At 35.3% G+C, this 22232-nt stretch overlaps 1 protein-coding gene and 1 long non-coding RNA gene across 21 annotated transcripts in view; one reads left to right on the top strand and one right to left on the bottom strand.

Moving 5' to 3' along the window:
* The window catches only part of NRXN1 (neurexin 1), a 735823-nt gene that overhangs the window by 5702 nt on the left and 707889 nt on the right, over positions 1 to 22232 (top strand). The gene's annotated exons all lie outside the window — the stretch shown is intronic.
* Positions 9707 to 22232, bottom strand: part of LOC129204533 (uncharacterized) — a 43932-nt gene continuing 31406 nt past the window's right edge. Inside the window, exon 5 of the long non-coding RNA XR_008576429.1 lies at positions 9707 to 10365. This is a non-coding gene — a long non-coding RNA (uncharacterized LOC129204533). The remainder of the gene's footprint in view (positions 10366 to 22232) is intronic.

Genomic DNA, 22232 nt, shown 5'->3' with positions numbered 1-22232 from the left:
CCCATCGCTCCGTGGAGGGGATGGGTAGGAGGCCAGGCTGCATGGAGTTTCATCTGTACGAGTGGATCTCCCTCCTTCCCCTTCCCTCCCCGCCGCCTCCCCGGCTCCCTTCTTCCCGACCTTCCCTTCCCTGCCCTCCACGTGTCTCTGTGGCCGACCATGGTGCCATCACTCTTCTGTTCTCTGCAAGGCTGGGCGAGAGGAGGAGGAAGAGGAGGTTATTTGGGTATCTTCCAGAGGCAGGGTGTGATTTGGGGTTGTCCCTGGGAAAGGAAAGGTGGGTCCTGGGTGCTGGTTGTCACCCGGGTGGAAGGGGACGGCCAGCATCACCCTCGGCTGGAGCTGAGGAAGGGGACGGCACGCTTGGCACAAGCAGCTGGTGGCAATTAATTTTGGGAGCGGGGAAAACAACGCTGGGGAGAATTTTACCGGATTAACTGCAAAGATGATCTGGGTTTATTTTTGTAGGGTAGGGGAGACCCAGAGTCTGCTCTGTATTGATATTTGCCTCTGCTACGTCGTTGAAATAAAATCAGTGATTTATTTGTGAATTCCTTAAATTGTTGCTGGGGAAGAGGGGGATTAAACAGAGGATTATGTTTTTACATGAACGTGAACAGTACTGCTTTGCAATGTATTTAGCAATTCGCCATGCCAGTCAGACAGGGAGAATACAAAAGGGCAAGGGGGAAGTACATACTCCAAGACCACAAAATTACTGGATAGTTTTACCAAGGAAGAGGGAGCTTAGAAAAACAGCAGTTTCCTCAGTCCCATCTACAAATAAATCGCTGGGTAAACATGATTCATATTCAGTGCCCATTGTTTTTGGCGAATGGAAGGAGTGTGAACATTTACTTTGCAGATGCATGTAGGACATTCTTTATTATTTTGCTAGTAAATGTACCATTGCTTGCAGCTACTTAAGCATAGAGAGTACATATGTTGTGTACCTAAGACAGGACATAAAGGTATATGAGTGAAATAAGAGCAAATGTATCAAAGGAAAACATAATCTTCGTGTCAAAATTGGAGAGCAAAGACCTAAGTCTAAAATGTAAAAGGTAAATATAAATAAGATATTATCAAGGGCAAATGAAGATTTTTCACTGAGTAGCTGCATGACATTTATGGCTGAATAATTTGCCTTCATCATTTCTATCAGATTTCACTCATTCTAAGAAAGAAAACATCATTTGTGACTGTGCTTTATTATGTAACACCTTCTGTCCTTAGTGTCAATACTCAAAACGCTACAGTCATTCTGCATCCTGTTTACTTTATCAGCTGTTTATCTCTCATCTGCCATTCATTTAAAAAAAATCAAACCCTATTAACATCTGAAAATAATTTTTAGTAAGAACAAATGATAGTTTCAGAAAATAAGACACTTGTACTTTCAATAGCACACAGTCCCAGAAACTGTAATGAAAAATATCTTTCATATTGGGTAGGATCATATCAATGGATTTAGTATTTGGATGTAAATTTTTAATATGTGGTACTACATAATATATAGGTATATGGAAAATATTGAGTTGTCTTAGTATCTTTAAGTTAGGCCCCATTATAAACAAAAAAGAAAATTATGAGATGTAGCAGTTTGGTTAAAGCAACAATAGTCATTTATATATTATTCTATGTTTATATACCCTTTACATTAAAACATAGTTTATTTATCGGAAGTTATGTGGAACATGTAATATTTGTATGAAAAAGTTCATATAATTGCATGTAATGTCAGAGAAAATCTTATCTTTACATAATAACAAGATTGATAAGTATTTTTAAGGAACATTTTTATGTTTAGTTGGGAAGTTATTGGAATACATATATATATTTCTATATATTAAAAATTGTATAGAGCTTAGAAGAAGATGACACTCAATATTTAGAATCCCTCAAAATTAGGGTAAAATGCTGGCTTCATTCAAATACTGGTGGTTTTATAATGGACCTCAGTGGGATCAAGATTCCCGTCCCATGTCCCTTGACCACTAAGAAGCCTTATAAAATAATGGCAAGACTTATCATTTTAGCATACTCTCTCAACAAAGGATCATAAAGTATTCAGGTTCTGATTTCATTTGAAACAGGAGGCAACACTTCCACTGATAGCAATATAAATAGGACTAATCCTACAGTTTTTATCTGTTGATTGAGAAAAGATAGTAACTGAAATTCACATCAGTCAGGTTTTGATGAAGGGATCAGATGCTTCTCATATGTGCTATCCAAGATATTGAATTATTTTATAAATGATTTAATAGTCTAAGAAATAGAAAAGGCAGAAGGACAAGTAAAAGCATTGTGTCTGCCAAGGAAGAAACCCTGGCTGCTGTTGTTTAGTTCTTTAGAGCCAACACAGAAATTATGCTGTTGAGTTTTGATCTTTTGTTCCTGGAATGTGTTAGTTTCCCACAAAGCTTCGTAAGAGGTTGCCATTGCTGAAGGGTGCAAGATCATCTCAGACTGCCGTGATCTGGAGGGGTCTTGAGTTTTCACTCCTTGTTTTGTCCTACTTTTTCACTCAAAATGGTTTAGATGGAAAAATCCCCAACTTGCCATTTTTATCTGAAATTGTAACCACATGTCCTAGTTGATACCTTTTCTTTAAAGGTGAAAGATGGTCATTAAATTCTATTTTCCTTGGATTTTTTAATAGTTTTTGGCTTGGATTTAGTGATTTAGTGTGCTTCTGCATCTCTGCAGTCTGGTAAGGCAGAGAGTCCCACAGCATAATGAAGACTTTAGAAATCAATAACAACAACAACAAAGAAAACCTTTCAAAATTTTTCTATCCTGACTTGCATATTTGAGACTAGAAATAATTGATTTAGAGTCAAAGTTTCAGGCCTTAGAATGCAATTTTTCATAGCACTTAAGTAATTTTCAAGAAAAAAATCTGGTGGGGGTTTTTTTCCAGTTTTTTATCTTTGAAAATCTCATTAATTTTTCATGAAGTAAAATTTTCTTAAAAGAATGAAGTTTAAGCAAGTTTATTTGTTTTGGAAAACTCATAGTAATATAAGTTATTCCCGGTATGTTTAACTGTCCTTGTACCTGTCTAAATCAGGAGTAGCTTCATTTATGTGATTGGAACTACACCAGTGTAAAAACAGTGTAAGCTAGGACAGAATCCTATTTATTGCATTCAGTCATGCTCTTTGTTCGAATAGGATCTAAACTCTCTTCAATGGGAGGTTTTGCATGAATCACAGAAAAAGGACTGTAGTTTTGCTTGAGTATCAAGGATGCGCAGTCTACAGCACAGAAAAATACCATCTGTAGCGGTTCTGTTGTTGATTAGTCTGTGTGCTTATGAGTAAAGACAGCAAAAGAGCCTTCTAAAAGAGAAAATAAAATCTCTATTTAGTACTGAAAAAGGCAAGAGAATATTATTTCACGTAATAATAGTGACTCAGTAGAAGGAAAAATACATAAAATTATGATAAATTTTGTTAGGAATAAGGCTAGCATTAAAATAAACCCTGATTGCCATATCAATTTTCTGATAAGTTTTTGACATACATCACAATCTTCTATTCAGTGAAAATTATATTATTCCTTGAAATGAATCAAATTGGTATGGCTTGATTCTATGATAGAGCGAGCTGTTCATTAAAAAGACTGATCTTTAAAATCAAATTTTTAGTGAATTAAGTCAGCGTCCTAGAAGGTAGGGAGAATACATGATTCATATCAGTGAGCCTCCATATTCCTCTTCTCATTTGGCTCCTTATGTTAAAATTTCAGAACAAAAAAAAATATTTTAAATATTAAATTTATAAAATAGTGACCCTCTGGCTTTATACAAAAAAATATCTTTTTTTTTTCCTTTCACCCTCATTTATATAAAAATAACCTCGCCCAGTATCCTGTCTGAGAAAATAGGCAGATACCTCTGAAAGAGGAAATAAAAAATGCATAGCACACTTGGACTTGGGAGAAGTTTCTCACTGACCCCAGCTTCTTGTCACTCCATGCCCTTCTGCTTTTGTATATCTGTAACTGCTTGAACAAATTGCATATATGATAATTTATCTTTTTAAAATATAGCTGGCCTACTTGCCTCAATATTAGCATGTTATAGAGGTTATTACTCTGTGAATTCAAAGTATTCCTGTTTAGAACATGTTTTAACTGTTCTACTGAGTATCTGTTTTGTGGGAAAAATGACGACTGTTGATGCAGCTGTTTGCTGTAAGAGATATTCTTCCTTGTCAGATATTCAGAAGTTGATGCCAGCTATGGTTTGAACTGTGAAAGTGATATTTTAAGGAAGCAAATTCCAGATGTCTCAGGCCAGCCAGCATTTAGATTTGTTTGTTTGGGTTCTGAATATATTACATCAATCTTTTTTGTGTATATTTGCTTCTTCATGTTAACTTTTTAAAAAGGCATCCAATATTTATACCTTTTTGAAAAAAAATCATATTTTAATTCATTCAATTCTCTTATGCCTTGAATGAAACATATAAACATATTTTGCCATTAATTATCTTTTGCAAGATGATACATGTTTGAGTGCAAAGCGATGCTGTTGAACTCATTGCCTATAGTCAGTCTTAACCGAGTAGCCACCCTGGTCTTTATCCTTCTTGAACAGTTAGCTAAATATACGTTGAGAGAGTAAATACAGTGAGCAAAACTTTCCTTTTGATTTACACTTCAGAATCTTTATCTACAGTATGCATCTCTATTACATGATCTGTATTTCTTCCCCATGCTGAATTTCTTGTTAGTGCCAGTGGCCACTGGGGTGATGTTGATTTAGGAGGAGGGATAGAAATCCACTAGAGATTACACCAAGGTTCTGTTGTATTTACAGACGATTTGATTAATTTAACAATAAATGCTTTAATTTTATTTAATAGTTTTAAACAGTGACTTTGTCAGGGTAGAATCTAGAGGAGAGAGAGTCAAATAATCCCAAAGTCTTTCAAAACTGTATTAAAGCTGTGCCCTTCGCATTTAGCCATATGAAAACAGAATCCTTATGTCAGTTTAAAGCAGAATTTTGTATCATTTTCCTAATGCAATTTGATATATTATTTTGTTTGCCAGGATTCAGCATTATAGGATATTGATTTCGATATCTGCCTCGTGTAAAATCACAGCAATTTAAATACTGTGTCACTGGTAATTAGGAATTGGCAGCCTGCTTTATATTATCTTCTAAGAAGGCTACTTGTTGAATATTGCTAAGCCTTTCAAAATGCTGATATTGAAATACTTCCAAAAGACCACTTACGCATATAGCATACATCTTAGTACCCCAGATCAATAATCTTTTATCTAGTGAGATTGTTGCTTCCCTTTGTGCCTAGCTGAGATGCAGGGTCCGTGTTAATTTTAAGTCTATATTGCAAATTATAGAATGCTAATATGCTAAAAGAATTTACATCTAGCAGCATAGGACCTTGTGTCAGATTGGTCAGATTGAATCAGAATTTCAAAATTATATAATAAAATTGTCTATATTTTAATGTAATTACATTTCAAGGCTTACAGGCATTTTGGACCAAATGCACTTGATCATTTTTCTCAGCTGCAGGTTGGCTCCCTAGGAGTCTTTTAGCAGTAGATGCTAGCCAAGGAGTTGTGGGAAAACATTTGGATTACAGAACACATAATTTTATCCCATCATTATTACCGAGCTGATGGATGGGAATGGGGAAACAGACTGTCAAGTAAAACCATTTCCTGATAGAAATAACTTTATGTAGAGGCTAACATTAACATATGCAGCTTTGAGGATTTATGCTTCTTTTAATAAACATATTGAAATTGGCTGGTAATTTAAAACAAAAAGGTTCATCCATCTCTCTTGCTGAAATTAATACAATGTTTTGTCTTCCAGAAAGCTTGGTGTTACTTTCAGAAAACATGAAACCATACCAGCTTCTGGAAAAATACTTTGTCTGGTTTATTGCGCTGTAGTTGAAAATTGTGTACCTTCATAAACATGTGATTTTACAGAATAGTGAAGGGCATTCTGAGGTTTTGTGTACTATGCTGTACCTGAGGAGTAAGTTGCAAAGACCAAAGTAGACTTCTTTCAGGGAATGATTTGGTAGAACGTGACAAACATAACTTTACCTGTGCTGTTATATATAGAATTCACTAGCAAAGTCAGGGTACATAATTATCTTTGATGTCTGTCTTTATTTCTACACTGACCAGCGTATTTTAGGTTTTTTCCCACAAAGATGTGCACTTTCTGAGATGACACTTTCTCTTTCTCTACTGTGGTGATGGTATATGACTAAGAAGTATTTGTATGTGGTGGTTCATGCTAACGTCTAGTTATTCTCTTGGATCTTGGTGTACTCAGTAGAACCAATGCGCACTTCAATGCACAAATTACCCGTCGTAACTAATGAACGAAATAGGAAAAAGCATGTGATTTTGATATGATACTGTTTTCTTATTGACCTGAGTCAGTTCACACCACTTCTCCATTTTGGTTTCTCCATCTGTAAAGTTAAACTAGTGACACTCCATACAGAGTTTTTGGTAGGATTTTTCTTCCTGGCTGTCAGGCACTTAAAAGATGAGAATTTGTATTTGGGATCTAGTAGGGGAAGTCAAGACTTGAAGCTTCCCTTACTCTAGTGCAACCTCTTTAGTCTGCAGAACTGATACTTATCAGCTGGCTTTGAAGTTGCCACCGTTCCTACTGCCTATCTATCCGTAGCTGAATGTGCAGAATAATGTGTTCTTTCTTGTGCACAACTGGTCTGCCATTATGTGCTTTCCGTTAGTCTGACTAGATATTGGAAATGATGTAGCTCGTCAACTGCCAACCACTTTTCCCTTGACAATTCAGCTCTTCTCATGGTTGTAATAGTTCCCATCCTTTGCAACATTATGACACCTGTAGAAAAGTCATTCTTTTTACTATTAAAGAATCTAAGATTTAATGTCTGAGGATAGTAGAGAACTCTGGTTCCAAGTGAATGATAATATAACTTTTGAAAAGTTTAATTTTCTCTCATTTTCAATGAGAAATTTGGGGGTGAATGTGGGAGGTGGCCTCAGTCATGCCTTATTTGAGCTTGTAAAGAATTAAGAGATAGAGGTATGCTGGCAGCTTTATGTAAGAACAGGAATGTATGGTAGGCTTTTGGATTTCGTTAATTCTATGGAGTTGTTTATGAACCTGGAACTATTTAGATAGGTCCTAATAAGCAGCAAATTTGGCGCCTCATAGATAGCTGAAAAAAACAGGTTCTGTTTTTCATTTTCCACTGGAATCAATTTGAAGTCCCATTGACTCAAGTTTAGAATTAGGGCAAACCTAATAAAGTGCTGATTCTGAACTTATTATTCAAGTGGGAATACGAAAACAGAGAAGATTTAGGGCAAATTAAATAACCTGCTGATTCTGACTGTAGTATTCATCTGGGAATATCTATAGAGAAAAGACTCTTCATAAATTTGTATATTTATTACCATCATCATCATCATTATTATTTATTAATTTAATACATGCTTATGAACCATGCTGTAAGAGTAAAGTTATATGACTAATTTTGTCTTACACTTAAGGGACTGTAATTTGTGGAAAAATCTGTTTTACCAAAAAAACCAGGAAGTGTATTCAATGGAATCACTTTCGCAGTTGCTGCCACTAGAACCTGTGAAACAGTATATTTTGCATACGTAAGTGTTATGTACCAACAATGCTACGTAGGTGTGCAAGTTGCAGACTGCTTTTAGTCTGTGGCACGATGCACAAAGTCTTGAAATGAAAAGGTTTGACTTTTTGGTGATTTTGTCTAAAGAAAGGGCTTTGTGTTGCTTAAAGGCAGAAAAACTAGACTGATTCTTCCCACAGAGATGTCTCTTCGTAATTAAGAGAACATGTACAGCCATTACAGAGGTCACTGACATTACACTATGCAATTGGAGATGTGTGTCACTGTTCCAAAGTTTCAGAATTACATCTTAATTTCTGATACAGAATGACCTTCATGTTGATCTTCTTTCCCTTCTATGCTTTTCAGCTTTTTAGCTTTAACAAACGATTTAAAGAATGACACTTTTGTCAAAGGAGGTATTTCCATTAAGAAAAGACTCCTTGAGAAAGATTACATGCATATATGATAAATTATATGTACTTTCTTTTTAAGAATGTATAGAAAATTACAGAATTAGTGAGTAGACATGGGATGAAGATTTGTATCTCGAGAATGTAATTTTCTTTAGAAGCTTATCCTGACTCTTTGTTCCCAAAGGTGACAACAGAAATGTTCACACACACTCGTGTCAGCATTTGTACAATGGATGTCTAGGGGACATCCCTGATGAATACCTTTAGGTTGAATTACAGTCTTGTGATGCAAAGATAATATTAATTATTAATAAAAATGTGAGAATTGGGCCCTAATGCTAGTGAAAAAAATGCCCTACAGCCCTCTTAGGAAAGACGTTATCTTTCCTGATTCTGAATCATACAGGAGTGATAAAATTGATCTAAAGAAGTTTGGATTCTGCTGATTGTTATGCAGCAACGGGGTTACATTTTATATTTGTAAAATCATTTTTACATTTTACATTTGTAAAATCAGACTCTTAACCTGGCCGGTTCAGGGACAAGAGCCGGAGAGGCTAGTGAGACACTGCATCTCCTTCTCAGACTACACATACTGCTGTGTCTAAGCACAATGAATTTCAGGTGAGTATCTATAATGGGATGGACAGATGCTTTGCATGACATCATCCACTAGAAAAGCAGTGGAATTTTTTCAGGAAGTTTCCAGGAATGTTAGTGCCGACAGAGATATCACTAGTTTTGCTTATTTTAAGTTTGTTTTTCTTCTCATTTTTCCTCATCAGAGGAGAGACAGATGAAAATGGAAGTTATAAACCAATAGCTGCATGTGACTTATTTTTTAAGACTATCATGGGGTGATATAATAAAGATCTGTAAATAGATTTTCTAAGAACTGATAAATGCCCTCCTGCTACATCCTTCTTGTATTAATGTTGCTGAACTCCCCAGGAGCTGATTCTCTGTGAAGCTTGTTTTCTGCGATACTTAACTGCAGAAAAATAATTTCTGTAATATTATTATGTTGCAAATAACATGTTAGGGTTTTTATAGAACGTGGTTTTCAGAAATAAATTTTGGACTGTCATTCAATGCTAGACAAAAGATTTCTCTGGTTTGGTTAAACATTTTTGCCCAGAGAGGTTGTGGATGCCCCATCCCTGGAAGTGTTCAAGGCCAGGTTGGATGGGGCTTTGGGCAACGTGGTCTAGTGGAGGGTGTCCCTGCCCATGGCAGGGGGTTGGAACTAGATGATCCTTGAGGTCCCTTCCAACCCAAACCATTCTATGATTCTATGATTTACTGAAGAATTCAGAATATAGAATTCATATTCTTACATAAAGCATTCCTGCTTAAGTGTTGTGAGGAAAACATCAGCATTTTCCTACTAGTTCACCAGGAAGAAAATATGATTTGAATATATTTCCTTGTTGACCCAAAACTCCATTAGTTTTCCATGAATGCTGTACCAGTTGTGGTATTTTCCAGGAATTTCTGGGAGGTTTGTCACTGTTCTTGGTCCAAAGTATTTGGAGGAGCAGCTAGGATGAAAGTTAGTTACACAGCCTTGAACTCGTGCTTATTCTTCTATGGGAGTTAAACAATTGAGTCTGACATTATAATAAGTTGTGCACTTAAACAGTACAGCACAGTTTTTATTTTTGTTTTCCACGTTACAAATTTTGAAACTCAAAATTTAAACAATTCATACATCAAGTTCAAAGTTATGAGAAAAATATATTCACACTGTTTCTTATTCAGGTTTTTGTAACAGAGAAAGTTCCAATGAAAGAAAAAGTTAATAGAAGTTTTGACCTGCTATTCTTGCAAATCCACTGACAACCACATTTTTAATGTTTGAAAAATTGTTAACATTCAGAGGTTTCATCTATTCTCTCACCATCAGCTGGATCCCATTCTTTTGTTTTAAATATCATTGCAGTCTTTAAATAAGTAGGGTCTTTCTCACACATTATAAATACCTACATCGTTCAAGTTTGTAAAAGGGACTGATTAAACAAATCTCTACTGTTCAGTCACATATTACCCATTGTGATACTTGAGTCATGCTGGTGGATTTTGTAAATCTTAAACCACAGAAGCATGCATAATAATGCTAGTGAATAAAATTTCCTTCCAATTTCTCCCCTATTAAAAAACCAGAAACATATCTATTGGACGTGGAAAAATAGCAGTCTAAGTTGATGGCAGCACAGAAATTCAGAAGCAAGGCTACCTTCAATGAGCAGTGGCTTTCATCTTATTTTGTTGCTTGTGCTTAAGGGTGGAACTTCTCTCTCCATTGTCTTCACATTTGCATGAAAAAATAACAAAAAGCAGTTAGTGATAATGTATCTGTTGTGATAGAGATATACCTAACTCAAAAGCCTGCCTCTGAGAACTCAGTAATATTTAGTTATTTTGATGTTGCACTTTAACATGGGCTCATTACTCCTTGGATAGCCTAAATATATAAGGTGAACTGAGTACTGGTTTTGATGTTGTTCAACTTCGCTCTTCCTTAGCTTCCTCTTCAGAAATTTGAAAAATAGTACATAATTATGTCTTGGAAACTTGGTCCTTGCCCAATCTGAGCTCTCACTGACTTAAATCAAGCTTTGGATCATTAGTGAATGCAAAAGAGTTACTAAGGAAATTAATTAATGGAATTGGAAGAGAAAAATGTCTTTAGATATCATGCATATTGTTATGGACAATATTTCTAAAATATTTTGCTTTTGTAGGTTTGTCACATTCAGTAGGATCTCTCAGTCAATTGACAGAGTAAAATAATTTATCCCCGTACTCCCTTCATGTCTGTGTAAGTCAGGACTGATGCCTCTTGAAGCTAACACATTAAAATAAGAGTAAGATCAGAATTAGGTCCTCTGGTTAGAAATAAAAAAAAAAAAAACAAAACCAAAACTTTCAAGTGTATTAATATTACAACACCCCAAATCCTCAAGAAAGGAACAGGCTTAACCTTGCCCACTACTATGTAATATTACTTTGCAATCTTTCTAGAAGTTTCCTTTGCACAGAAACACTTTGCCAGCACAAAAATGATCAGTGAGAAGCCTTGCTTGCTTGTTTCCCACACCTGTATGGTAACAATTGCTTATTCCACTCTTTATTTTTTTTCCCCCTATATTTTTAGAGGTATAATAAGAACTGTAAATGCAATTTCCCCTTATAAAATTATGCATCGATGGCTAAATTTTCATATATTAACCCCACTTCCCACCCCCATCGCTGAGATGCCCTATCCTGTATTAAAATGCTTGCCATTTGAAAAATAGACTGTCATGTATTTTTTTAATCCACATGTTTGAATCAATCTTCACACTCCTTTTGTTGTTCTTAGATGATACCCATTTAGCCCACAGGTTTTTAAAGCACAGTTTGGTATGGCCAGTTTGCTGCTTCTCTAATCAACCCAAGTCATGGGTATCAGTCTAACATGTGTGAACATACTGCACTCAGAATCTATGCTCTGAAAATATTATTAAGTTTATAAAACATAGCACTTACAAGCTATGAACTGTCAGGACAAAAGATACTGTACAATTTTAATTTCATCCATTTCTGGGTATCCATTATGAAGCAGTCTTTAATTACATGATCATATACCACTTTTTCCTTGAGCCTTCTGCCTCATTCAGTGCATAGGCTGGATAGTAAATTCTTCAATATTTTGTTTTCTTCTTGCTGTTCAGCGTGTAGCCCTGAGCCTTATTTATCGTCCATATTCAAACCAGCTCTGGAGAGAAATTATTAATTTTTCCCTGGGCTTTTCTAAGGTTTTCATAACTACAACGTCTGAGCTGCTGTGCAGATATTAAAAATTACACAATGCCAATGTAAGATGACAGATGCTATTATCCCAGTCGTAGAGGAGAACTGAGGCAAGAGAGACTGCAAGTAAAAACCCATTCGCTAATACTGAGCGCACAATCTGAAGTTTTTCTGAGTACTTCGCATATAACACTACATTCTCTAAGCATCCGCTATAATGTCAAAGCACAGCTGGCACTGACTTCAGATTACAGCTTTGAGCGATCGGCACTGCGTATTCAGGGATACCCACCAAGGCACGCTCCCCAAAGCTGCAAATGTCCTGAACAGCGTAAGGAACGACTGCCCAGAAAATGCCTGGCTTTAAAAACCTGACCGAAATCACATGGGATTTTTTTAGGAGAGAAGGGGATAGAACTTATTTCTTCAAGGCAGCATTCACCTCTGCTTGGTATGCAGCACACCCCACTCCTTTTTCGCGAGGACTTTTGTATTGCAGGGGCAGGGGTACGTTGGCACAACAGCTGTCTTCATTACTCGGTCGTTACTTATTGCTAAGAATAGAGCTCTTCTGTGTACAGAACAAGTTACGGAGGCTCTGGAGACAATTGCATTAAACTGTGTAATTAAAGGCTATATCATAATGTGTATGAATAAAACGGATGGATCTAAGTTACGTAAGCAGCCTTATGGCTCAGAGCTGCTATTTTTGACTTTGCAACTTAGAGAACATTCTTTTAAGGTAGTAAAATAGTCGGTGTGTATAATTTTTTATAGGTTTCTAAAACTCTACTCCCACTCAGACACGCCAGGCCCAGCCATTGTGTTGTCTGCACTTTAATGGGGAAGCGCCCTTTCCGCAGGGCCCGTTCCCAGCAGGGATGCTGCTGATGGACTGACGCTTTCCCTGCTCCAAAACTGAGTAGCTGGACCTAGCACAGGCTACAGAGTTTCCCATGGCAGGGAAGACCTGCTGAGGCTGAAGTTTAAAGTACGCAACCACAGTTTAAACAATTTTTCAGGAGTTTCCTGGTAAAAACCAAGACATCTCCATTAACACTGTGCAAAAATTTTTTTTTTAATTTTTTTTTTTTTTTTTTTTTGGAGAAAGTTTGCAACTTGAACAGATTCTGGTGGGTTTTCAAAGGATTGACAAAAGGTTTAACCCTAAAAGTCAAGTTACTTCTACCCAAATGTGTTGGGGTTTTTTGTGGGTTTTGGGGGTTTTTTTAATTTTTATTTTATTTTATTTCTGCTTCAAAATAAGCCTCAGGTCAAAAGGAATCAGAATGGAAACGAAACTCACTTAGAGTTCCCTTGGGGAGATACTCTTGCTAACATAAATGTCAGGTTTTCAGCTGAGCTTTTTTTTTGTGACTAAATCAAATATATTTTTTTAAGACTGAAAAAATAGAAGACCTCCTTACTATACTGGGTCACTCTCAATTTTCTTTATTTACTATAATTGATCTTCCTCTGTAGTAGGCGAGTATTACAAAGAAAGAAAGAAAGCAAAATGAAGTAAAATAAAGAATAGGCACAATTGTTTCAGTACATTTCAGAACCATTTTTCCAAGGAATTAACTGAGTTTTTAAAATCAACCATAAATATTGTATTTGCACATCTGCTTGTTCAGTGTTGCCATTAAAAAACTTTGCCTGAAAATATTTCTTAAACTCTTCCTTGTAAAAGTTTTATATGAAGGAAAAGTATAGCCATAATACCATACTCCGTACACAAAAACCAGAAATGTAGTATTAATCTTTGTCTTGTCCAGCCAATATTTTAAAGATACTTCTGTCTTTGTAAGAGCTACATTTATGAATGTCCCAGGAACTTCAAACACACCTTTATTATTTTTATCCTTATTTAGAAATTGTTACTTTCTCTACTTACAGAATTAACTGCTCGTTCTTTCTTTGTGTATTAAAAATTATGAAGATTTAAAAAATATTTCTTTTCCCTTTTCCTTTCTATGATTTGTATTATATCCATTATGTTATACTATGTACTATTTTGACTATAAAGCATACAAATAAAAAGCTACTAGAACAGGAGAAGGTGAAGACAGAGTAAAGTCACAGTTGAATTCCCAATAAAATTCTTTATGATCACCTAATTCACAGACGGTCGTGCTGTATTTGGTTGGATTATTTGTATGAATAATTTTATCCCCTTGATCCCCAATATAAATTAATATATATACAAATATGCTGCAGATAACCATACTTATTTTAATAATACAATATGACTGTTTACAAGCATATGATTATTTTATGTTACCTCATGGTATTTAATCACCTAGTGACATTTTCAGGAATATTAAGAGTTATTGCTCCCACTGATTTAAGTGGGACTATGTGTGCTAGAATGAATAGAAAATAAAAGTTTTTAAAAGAAAAAAAAATTCAATAGTCCAAAAAAAAAAAAAAAAGGAAAATCATGGTTTAAGCATAATCAAACTAACCTGCAGAATCACAATCAAAGTATTTATAAATTTTTAGAGATAACTATTCGTGTTTTTATGTATTATAAATGTTGTGCCTAGTATGTAATCTTCTTAGACTCATCTTTATAAATGCCTTTTTTAATGAATAATAATGAGTTTAGATTCAGATGTCTGTATGCATATAAATTTTGTTCAAGCTCAATGTATGTGTTTTTTACCACCACTTCGTTGCATTTTCTGTAAAACGATTGCAGTGCTATTTATTTAGGAAAGCTTAAAATTCTGCAGGAAAATAGTACCAGTCAGAAATCCCAGTCCTATGTAACATCCCTAAAGGCTGTTTTTTGTTAAGCAGTGAAGGGAGTATAATGTAATGAACTCTGATTTTACTGTCGTTTAAAATATGTCCCTAGCTTAGCAGTACTCCTCTGCAAACTTTTTTTTTTTTCCTTTTGAAACATAGGGGATAGTATACAAAGAGTGAAGCAAGTTTCCTAGCCTAATGGGATCATCGATAAAAATTAAATGTGTTGACACTTTGCCCATCATTTACTCTACTACCTACACGTACCAGGCTTCTCAAAATAGAAGCTTCTGTGATTATTTATAGCATTCATGCATTTCATAAACTGGCTAAAAAGTCTTCTCAATTTAATAAAATTCTAGAAAACAACTTGTCCTAAATGTAACTTTATAAAGCCTCCTAAATTTAAAAAAAAATTAATTTTTTAAAAAGGCAATACTTTTCTTACTAAACAGATGCATATTTATTTTACAATTGCTATTATGCCATCACTGGGATTTATATCGGTAAGATTAAAAAATAGGTAGTTTTCAGTATTTTTAAAATGGATGCAATTATTATTTGATGTCAGGAATTTTCATTCACTTGTAAAACAGCAAATGAAGCTGACAGCTGTAAGCGAAACGGGACAGCCACTGCACCTAAGGGTACCTCTCCCTCAGATCTGCTCCCATACGCATACATGGGGAACTGTGCTCAAGCTTGGACCTCCTACAGTGGTTTGGGTAAGAACCCAAGGAGAAATCATTTTCTTGGGAGGACTTTGTTAAATCCAGATCATCTGGACAGAGCAGTTCCTCAGGCAGTTATGCCAGTTGATCTGAAGGGGCAAACAGAAGAGAGTTTTCTGACAGTGAGCGTGCAGTAGCGTAAGGGGACCCAAGGTCTTTGCCTGCTCAGCTACGAGAAGGCATGTGACTCTTGCGACGTGTCTTTGAATTTCTGTCTATACAGCAGTGATTGACTCCTGCAAGCATTACTGATTATCAATGTTTTGGCCAGAAAAATTATTTAAGCAATTTATTGGAAATACTAGGAAAATTTTTGGTGATTTGGAAAATATTTTCTGTTTTAAAGGAGCCTGTTTTCAAAGATAAGTAAGGTAGAATTTGTCTGCCAATAAGCCTAATATCTGCACTGTACTATATCATAATAAAAATCATGAAGTTCTTCAGCGGAGCTTGTAATAACTGGACCTCCATTTTCTGTGAGTCAGTAGCATCACTTTTAAATCAAATCTTGGAAAAACTCTCAGTAAGGAAATTTTCATAGTTGTCAAAAATATTTTTGAGATTTACTTTCCTTTTAGCTGCATTTCAAAACAGGTTCCTGGTTTTTTTGGTTTTTTTTTTAAATATTTAAGCTAAGTTTCAATATGATTTGGCATTTTCTCTGACTTTATGCAAAAGGTAGCCTGGAAAACTGTTGATAAAATAAGAGACTGGCAATATTGTTGAAACAAACCTTCAGTAACCAAATAAATGATATCAGGAGAAGAATGTAACAAAAATACCTGAAATGTTATTAGATATTACAGTAGTATATCATGCTTAACCAAGTTTCAACAAATTATTGGTTACTGAATGTGGTGCGTACTGCCTACCTATCTCTAAAGGGTGCGTAACAGCCTCACCATGAGTCTCATCCTACGCTTCTTACAGCAGGATGTTCTTCTGGAGTTTTTGCTTGATAAGAACTGTACAATACTTAATATATGACCAGCTTCAAGTTCTCCCGTGAAATGTTGCGTTCCTTCAGAAAATCATTTTAAGTGTGACCGTGACCTTTGGTTCTTGGGTTTTGCAGTTGGGTTTTGCTTTTTGAGGAATTCATTGCAGTTAAGAAAAACTTCTTATGAAACAACCCTTTTTTAGCTTTGGACCCAGATATTATTTCTTCTTTAAAAACTGTATCCTTCATAAATTATTACATCAGATGAATGGTAGACATTTGGAAACACAAAATGGAAAAAAGGAGAGATGAAGGACTAAGAAGTAATTAAGTACTGGAAATGGGATTTGGAATTGCTATTTCATTTTCACAATTCTATTACAAGTTCTTTATATATCTCAAGTATTTGATCTCCCTCACAGTTTTCCATCCATAAAATAAGGTTAATAATATTCACAGTCTTCTTACCATTCCTTGTGTGTTTTGTTTAGTCATGTCTGAGGCTTCAGAGCATATTTTGCTATTTTCCTAGCAATACCTATTGCAAAAGAAGTGGATCTTATGGTTTGAGATGTTACATATTACATACAATATTGAGCTGTTGTTGAGATACACACATTGGAGCAAAAGTAATGAATAAGTTTTTGTAATTTAGGGTATTCCAGATTGCTTTAAGGGCAACAAAGTTCCTGATGTACTCATGCATATTCTTTATAAACATATGTTCTTCTTTGGGATAACCTGTTTGGGCCTGGTTTTTTGTTTATTTCTCATAGCATAAGATGGGAACAAGATCTGTTAACAAGATTAATATATCCTTGAGTAAAACAGCATTCATTTATTAAGGAGTCCTTAACAAATGTACCCTCTAAAGATTTTTAGTCTCCTTTGCAAGTGAAAACAAAGATGCTTTTTGGAAATGAACTGAAAACCTACTAAAATACATGTAAGATTGTATTTTCTTGGGATAAATGTCATCTGGTAAAAAGAATTTTCTTAGGTGTGCTGCACTCTAATAGTACCTGCTGGTGCCGTTGTATGCAGGATTTTAGAGCTTTCTGGCAGAAAGTGTTTACAAAATGTCATAGAATGTAAAGCTTTGTACTTGCAAAACGGTGTAAGGGGGGAAACAGCGATTTTCATTAATACCTGGTTACCTAAAGGCTATTCTGAACAATACAGACTGATTAGCTAGTAAAGAGGGGAAAAGCACTTTACTAAGTTTCTAGCCTTTTGGTTCTTCAGCTACTAGGAATTAGCCTACAAGCATAGATTAATTCATTCATCTATACTTGAATTGAAATGAAGAACTGATTTTCAGTGATGTAACAGTGGAATGATTCTCCTCAGGCAACCTTTGAAAGCAGGGGAATATTCCTTCTGATTTCAGAAATTTTTGGATCAAGGAGTTCGGTTCTACCTCAAAATGCTTGAGCTGTTGCCTTCATGGAAGTTAGTTATTGTTGTTCATGAAAAACGTATCCAAATGTGTGACTTTTACTAACTATCTATAAAAAAGTTTATGCAGAAATAATTCTAATCTGATCTTTGTTTGATGAAATGTTAGGAAGGGCTAAAGTATGTGTAGCTTAAAAGACTGTAGCTATAACATTTGGTGTCATGAAGGTCTCATGAGGTTATCTTTAGATAGCAGTTAGACTAACAAGTAATTCACTTGTTTTTCATGAACTATATATATGTAGTATATAAAAGGATGGATAGACTGGGAAATGTCCAAATGACCATTTGAAAATACATAATTTGAGCTGAACACACAGTCCAACTACACATTGTTTGCCATTTGGCTAAAACCACCAAACAGAGAGTGTATGACACCTGTGTCATAGAAAAGGACAACCTACTGAAGAATGCAAAATCTACAGGAAAAAGAAATGGTTAAATATATGTGAAAGGGAATCATAGATTGCATTCCAGCTCCTGGGTTATTAGATATCACCACCTACTAGATGGTCGTGCATAGCCACTGTTGTGCTAGCTACTTTTCATGGGTACATCTGCATAATACTTTCAGTTGAACTCTACAGCTAAGCAAGGCTGACAAATTGGATCACAGGAAAAGAGTGATTAGACAGAAGCTCTGTCCAACGACACAGACAAAAATCCCAGAATGAGCAATCCACAGTGCTGACCCAATGTTCTCAATTTCAGTTCGATTTTAAGTAGAATGACAAGGGGTTTTGAGAAAGCAAAGCACTTTGGCTAAATGAAATGTCAGCAAGTCTATGATTGCAGAAGGGAACATGGAGAATTCAGACCTTTACATCTGTGAGCAAATGTACTGAACATGTAAACTCCTAATAAAAGGAAGAAGTTAAGTATTAGCTATCTGCCATAAAAGTTTAATCATTAGTGGAAAATACAAAAAGAAGAACAGTAGTAAATGGACCAGTCATTCTAAAATATTGAACAGATTACTGGAGTTTGAAATACTACATTATCGAGTAGAACAATGCTAAAATGTTTATTTTATCTTTAAAATCTTTTTATTCTGACATTTTAATTTCACGAAGTAGTGAGGAAATATAGAGTCTGTAGCTTCGAAGACCATAATATTACTCTGACCCTTCCTCTGCAACAAATAAATCTTTGTTATAATTTACACATGTACTCAAACATATTTTAAAATGGAAATAGCTATACACATAACAAGATTTTATGATGCTTTCCTAGGTGCAGAGTAAATAGACGGAGACTTTTTTTCCAAAGCACAGAGTATACTTATGTCTCATGATGTCTATAGGAATTTGCTGACAAACTTTCTTTCATGCTGTCGGTTACTATACCAGCTCCAAGAAGCAATCTGACACACTACATAGGTATTTCCTAATATTGCTAAACTCTAGCAGAATATATTAAAAAATAAGATAGCATCTTTTTTATGGTCCATTGCCAGACTACATTACATGTGCATCGCACTCCTTTCCTTTGTCTTTCCTTTTCATAGCTGTGTATGCTGCCACTGTAGGATCACTGGAGGTAGAGTACATATTTAATTAAGTAGTTTATGTTGTATCTGATACACCATTCCTGGACAAAAAATAAATTACTTTTACTTTGAAACATTTACTAATCTCTCTCAAAATGTTACATTCCAGAAATCCGAATATTGTATTTTTTTATTTGCTAATAAGATTTGTATGTGTCAAAAATCTGTTGCTACCTTTGTAAGTACTTCGAACTACAACAAGATCAGCTATTTTCAATAATGGTCTTGGACAAGAGACTTCAGGTTCAGTTTCTTTAGAATAATATAGAATATATATTTCCTTTGGGGGGAAACATATGAAAGCAATTTTTCCTCTCTATTTTGCAAGGTGCACTATAGTGCAATAATATTTCAGGAAATGTTAAAACAGCGCTTTTTTTTATTTTGGGAAAAAAGGACTTGCATTTTTATTCTACTGAAATTGCTTGCTTATGAAGAAAATGTGTGGACTTTGGGGGAATGTATCAAGTTATTTCTGTGCCCTTGTCATAGAACAGTTTTTAGCAAACACTATTAATCAACAGAAATTTGGGGATATTTAAGTAAAACCTGGCAGTGAGAGAGACAAGATTATATGTTTACTTAGGATTTCCGTATGCCTCCTTTAAAAGCCCTCAGAATATATGTAGATTTCAAGCTGTGAGAAAGATAGTAGAATGGTCATTAGATTTGGGACTTTGAAGTCTGATCAAGAGATTTTATAAATTTATTTAAGAATAATACCAAATTGATGAGTGATATTTAAATCACACGTCAGCAATGAAATACATAAATCTCTGATTAGTTTATCTTGGCACAAACTCCGTGTCCTCTTCTCAGTTCCACTGAGTAATAAATTGCACAGTGCAATTTCATTCATGGACCAACCTGAGATAGAATAAAATTCTAAAGGTTTTATACTTACCCATTAATTGATAATAATGTGCTAACCTTCAGATATCTCAGTCTTGTATGATATTTGGGGACTGAATTTGATTTTTAAAATTCAGTCTTCTTCAAATGTCAGTGGATGTCAGTGTCATACCCAGTTTCTGCCTGGAACTCTCCTAAAAATACTAACAGGTTTGGTTTTATTTGCTCTAATCCCTGTGCAAAAATGTTAAGGAGGATTAGGTTATTCTTGGGTGAAATATAATTTTATTGTATTTTTAGAAATTTTATTATATAAAAATCTTTCATGAGCTACCTGACTTAAACAGCATGACTGTCAAGACTTTCTAAGTATGCTCAGAAACAGATTTTTTTTTTCTAAGTCCTCTTGAGAGCTCACATTCTCTCTGTGCCTGAAGTAAGCCTGATGGACTTTTAGCTTGTGGTATATACTGTATTTGCAGTGCATTCAAAATATAAGAATTAATGGGTTAGGAGGTTTTGTACTAAATACATTTTTAGTATAAGATCTTTATTGCACTTAAATCCATGAGAATGTTGCCATTTGCATGATTTGTTTGTGGAATTGGTGGTATGGTTTCGCCCATTCTGATGCATGAGAGCTCTCTTGGGCCAGATAACGACAAAAGCAATTTGTCATCATTTTTGTCCCTAATGATCTCAAATGCTTGAAAGCTGTCTTAATTATACTTTGCATTTGTATTACTCATTCTGGTACATGCAAGTGAAAGAAAGAGAGAAGAAATAGAAGTTACCTAGTTTGCTGAGGGAATGTAGACACATATTTTTTTATTTTTCAGTATTATCTAGAGATAAGATCTAAGGGGTTTTAGTTTGTTTCCACAAGGACCTTGTTGATTTGGCTCCTCTATGAAGGACCATTATTTGCCTGCACTTCTCTTTTTGACAAGCCACAATATTTTTGCTTGAATGAAGCTGTATTTAGTTTTTGGAGAATCATTTCTTGTTAATGAAATAGCAACAGAACAAGAAATTCTACAAGACCCCATTACATTATTAACAGTCCTGTTTTAATACTCTAGTAAATACATACCTTGCAATGGCAGCTCCCTTACAATTTTTCACCAAAAAAACCTACTTCTCAAGCTAAAGATTTATGTTCCATTTACAGAGAAAGTGTATTCAAAAGTAAAATTTCATGTGAAAGAATTAGAAATTATATGGAATAAAGAACATTCAAAGAGAATTCTTATACAATACATGTGACATTGAAACAAGAACTTTACTTTGTGGAGCATTTCTCAATGAATATGATATGTTTGTGCTATGAAAAGATAAAAATTGGTATAAGCAGTTGTATGAAAAAAAGAAAGAACTGTCTACCTCTTGTTATGGAGATATGCAGAGTTCTGACTGACAAAGTGAAGGAGGTATTTTAAGCTCATTGATAAAAGGTCAATACAGAAGCCAAAGAAAATGAAGGAAATCTACCACTCAGGTGTGCTCTTCAAAGCAGCAAAATGGGATTCGTGCTTCTGTAAGAGATGAGATCGCTGGAAATGCAGTACAAGAGCTCTCCAAGGGGTAAGACCTTCAAACTGGCCATTTCAATGAGTAGCCATTCCTGAGGAAATTGTCAAGCAAACTAACCATATGGCCAGTCTGGAGGATGTGAAAAAATAGTAGTAAAGCAGCAGGATGCAGTTGGACTACTGTGGCAGGCTGACCCAGGCTGGAGGCCAGGTGCCCACCAGCACCGCTCTATCACTCCCCTCCTCTGCGGCATGGGGGAGGGGTAGAAAATATAACAAAAGGCTCAAAGTATAACAAAAGGCTTGTGGGTCGAGATCAGGACAGGGAGATTCCACTCACCAATTACTGTCATGGGCAAAACAGACTCAACTTAGGAAAACTTATTTTATTCATTACCAACCAAATCACAGTCGAGTAAGGAGAAATAAAACCAAATCTTAAACCACCGTCCCCCCACCCCTCCCTTCTTCCTGAGCTCAACTTCACTCCCGATTTCTCTACCTCCTCCCCACCCCAAGCAGCACAGGAGGACAGGGAATGAGGGTTGTGGTCAGTTCATCA

Source organism: Grus americana, chromosome 3 (genome assembly GCF_028858705.1).
Source record: "Grus americana isolate bGruAme1 chromosome 3, bGruAme1.mat, whole genome shotgun sequence".
Lineage (NCBI taxonomy): Eukaryota > Metazoa > Chordata > Aves > Gruiformes > Gruidae > Grus > Grus americana.
This window is presented reverse-complemented; position numbering and strand designations above follow the sequence as displayed.